At 51.5% G+C, this 3,855-nt stretch overlaps 1 pseudogene; it reads left to right on the forward strand.

Moving 5' to 3' along the window:
- Positions 1–3,855, forward strand: part of LOC100902385 (uncharacterized) — a 6,289-nt pseudogene that overhangs the window by 228 nt on the left and 2,206 nt on the right.

The raw sequence follows: 3,855 nt of genomic DNA on the forward strand, positions 1-3,855 counted from the left end.
GATTTCGAGGTTCGCTCCCTTCGGCGTGGTCAAATACCCCGCGTCCTGTGTTCAGTTGCCGGCCACCAACACGAGTGAGGACTGTCTGTATCTATCTGTGTGGAGACGTCAGGGAACAATCGCAATTAATCGGAAACCAGTAGTCGTAATCATACATGACGGTGGCTTCTACAGAGGGAGTGGCCACGGTGAATGGCACGGAAACGCTCTCGCGGCTCTGGGAGACGTAATCGTGGTCGGCTTCAACTATAGGCTCGGAGTGTTGGGTTTCCTCGATCTCGACGTGCACGGCGCCGAAGGCTCCGTGGGACTCGAAGACCAGCGACTCGCTCTGGAATGGGTCCATGATCACATATCCGGGTTCGGCGGGGACCGGCATAACATCATTCTTCTCGGTACCGAGGCTGGAGCGTCCAGCGCGATTTACCACATCAACCAGACCCCGAGTCGATACCAGGGTGCGATCGTCGATCTGCTATGGTCACCCCCGGACGATAAAAGGACTCTCTTCGAAAGAGGACTCGAGGTATCCAAGAACCTAAATTGTTCCGGGGAAAAACCGGAGGAAATCGCTTTTTGTTTGCGCACGCAGAGTGTGGAAACTTTGGCGGGAATAGGCCAATTTTTCTACCCGAACATAAGCACCGACGTCAGGATGAACGGCCTTCCCGTGGTGGTCGGCTTCGCCGTGCCTGGTTCTCGTAACGTCGCTTTGGCGTCTGTATGCAGAACACTCCGCTGGGCCGAAAGCGCTGCAGAAGCGGGATCCCCGGTGAACCTTTTCCTCTGGCGGAACGATTCACCAGCCCTACTGGAATTCATCGGATCTGCTCTGGGCCCGAGCTCCGGAGACAATAAATCCACTCAGGACCACAGCGATTCTGCGATCTCGAGCTTGGACTTAATAGAGATTGTGTCGAGTTTTGCTCGAGATCATTCAGTGGAAAAGTTCAAATCAGTCGTTTGGCCGACGGTTCACGACGGAAAAAATGTGCTTGTATTCGATGGGAACAATGCCGAGCTTCAGAGGGAAATCCCTCTCATGGACGAATGCAATTCCGGACACAAAATCAAATGAGAAATCGGTCGGGTGGCTGACCGAGGCCCCATTCGGCAGAGAGAGTCCCGAGGCTTACTCGATCCACCGCGTTCGAACGATCCGTGTACGCTACGGTCAGTGGTCATCCGAGAATCTCAATAAAATTTCACAATAATTCGCTTTCGATTCGTCGCTTTCTCCATTGGATTTATCAGAAAACGTGCATGGTAGAGTCATGGATTATCTTTCAAGATCATTGAGCGATCCTGAGATGATAGGGAGGCCGAGGAGCCCGAGCAGCTCCCACGCGGTCTCCGATGAGCTCTGAGAGCAGATTCACGACACTGAAAAGGTTTTCCGCTCCGAAGTTCTGTACCGCGTGGGATGCTCTCGCCCTACCGATGAAAGGAAAGCGATGCCCTCGAATTCGTTGGGTTTTTCAAAGAACTGAAAACAATAAAGGAAATCTTTAGCATTCAGGAATCATGTGGACCAGGAATGACACCGCTCCGAGCGGAATACCTGGAGGACTCTCAAGCGAGATAAGCGATCGCCCACGACCCACGATTGCGATAACTAAAATTGTTGCGTTCCCGCCGTTCAATTCAAATCGGCCCCGGATAATTATAAACGAAGCCGAATTAAAGGTTACTCGCTTTCAAACGAGCGCACGGACCTCCTGCTTTCTCGTGTCTTCCCCTACAGAGAGCACTTCATTGACGCAGTTGAACTTCGAATCAGTTCGACCTGCCTTGATGTAACGACGATCCAGGTCTGGAAGACATTCTCACTCAGTGAAATGGCAAGAACTATCAAGCAGTCAGTTGCTCAAAACCGGGGGGAATCATCTACGGGAACGAAAAGGGTGGTCGTGACGGAGTCATCCACAATGCGAAACACCGCACCGTCTCGCTCCCCGGGACGTTCGTCAACAAACAAGCGCAGGATCTGGTCTTCATAAACTTGGACACGGACGATTCCTCGGACACGCAATCACGCCCGCACTCAGCAAGCCTACTTGTCGGCCCACGCCGATCCAGAGAGAATCGAAGTCCAACTGGACTTCGAAGTCCAGTTGGACTTCGAAGTTGCATGCTTACGAGCGATTCCGCACGAATTTCCATTGTCCGACATTAAGGGTTGTAACTTCCATCAAAACTATCGCCTCTGGAGGAAGATCCAAAGCCTGGGTCTCGTGTACCAATTCAACGATCCCCCAGTGAAGCGGTCGATTCGTTCGTGCTCTGCTCTGAGTTCGGTTCCGTTGGATAGAGTAGACGATGCCTGGCTAGGAATTGACGCGGAATCTCCGCCGTCCGACCACCTGGCTCATGGGGAAGTAGAAGCCTCCAAAGAGTACGTGATCAATACGTGGCTCGAGAATGCCTCGGTGTCCCCACGTAGTCTGTGGAACCACTGTGGTAATTTCGGCGCCCGGACGACCAATCACGTAGAGGCTTGGCACAGCGCCTTGAATAGGTCAATCCGGAAGGAGCATGTGAATCTTTTTGAGCTCATCCTCACATCGAAGAAAGAAGAAGATAAAGGAAGAGCAGACCGGCTCTTGCTCCGCGCCGGATAGCCGTCTCCGAAACTGTCCACTGAATACCGAATCGTGAACGATCGATTGATCCGCCTGACGAATGAGTTCGAGACCGGAGCGAAAACTCTGATGAAATACGTTTTCAGCGCCGCTTTCAACTTTAAGAACTAGACATTGTAAGATATGACTCCAATAATAATATAAGATCCCCTTTGTGAGCGGGGTAGGAATGCAATGCATCCGTGAAACGAAGTCATTCTCATTTTTTCTTCCAGTTAGCTCGAGGGTTGATCGAAGGATAATACATGGAAGTCCCACTCGCAAGTCAAGAAGGGCTTTCCCACCCATGATTCGCCGCCGCGGCCTAAACCGTCGCAGATTCGCGCACTCAGGAATGACCGCGAGCATATTCCGTCGCCGCGGCAAATGCGTCGTTTTTCCAAGCTTCCGCCGCCGCGCACTCAGGGCTAACCGCGAAGCATGTGGTTCCTACCTTATTTTCCCTAGACATACTCCTTTGTATATTGTCCGCTCGCCGGGCATCCTCTATTACTTTTTCTTTTTACTTTTTACTTTCCTTTAGAAGTTTCTGATCGTTTCAACACGCAGTCAGAGCGCATTTTCGAGGCCTAAATAAACTCCTAACGGTTACTCGAGCTCCTCCGACTCCAAGAATATTTTACGGTTCAGTGTGCCCTAAGGTGTCTGTCTTGAGAATATTTTTCTGTTTCATGTTCCTCGAGAAGTTTGTGTTTCACAATGGATTCAGCGATTGAAGAACCGATCGCTCCTCGAACTCGCTCAGGTTCAAGATCTTTTCCGACGCAGGGAGCATAGAGGCAACGTCAACACAGAGGTACACTATCAGCGGAGAACCGTGAATGGATTCGCGAAGCTGATCGCATGCAACATCGACAGAGAAGACGTCAACCGACAATCTTACCAGCACCGCACGCATTGACCTTGCGAGAGACCACTCTTTTTTGACCTGGGGCCGATGAGTACACTCTGTGCGTCATGCCGCGCGTCTCACTTCCAAGCAGAAGTGAATCCCCGGCACCCGGACATTTTCAGTGAATGCTGTGACACAGGCCGAATGGCTTTGCGACTTTTTGAAAATTATCCGGAAGAACTGAGACTTCTTTTCCTGCCTGTACAGTCGGATGATATGGAGCTTAGAAACCGTCACAAAAACCACGAGAACATCCGAAACTTCAATTCTGCATTGGCTCTGGCTTCCGTGGGGGCTCGACTCGCGCCGCCCGTAGGACGG

Source organism: Galendromus occidentalis, unplaced genomic scaffold (assembly GCF_000255335.2).
Source record: "Galendromus occidentalis unplaced genomic scaffold, Mocc_1.1 scf7180000075644, whole genome shotgun sequence".
NCBI classification, from domain to species: Eukaryota; Metazoa; Arthropoda; class Arachnida; order Mesostigmata; family Phytoseiidae; genus Galendromus; species Galendromus occidentalis.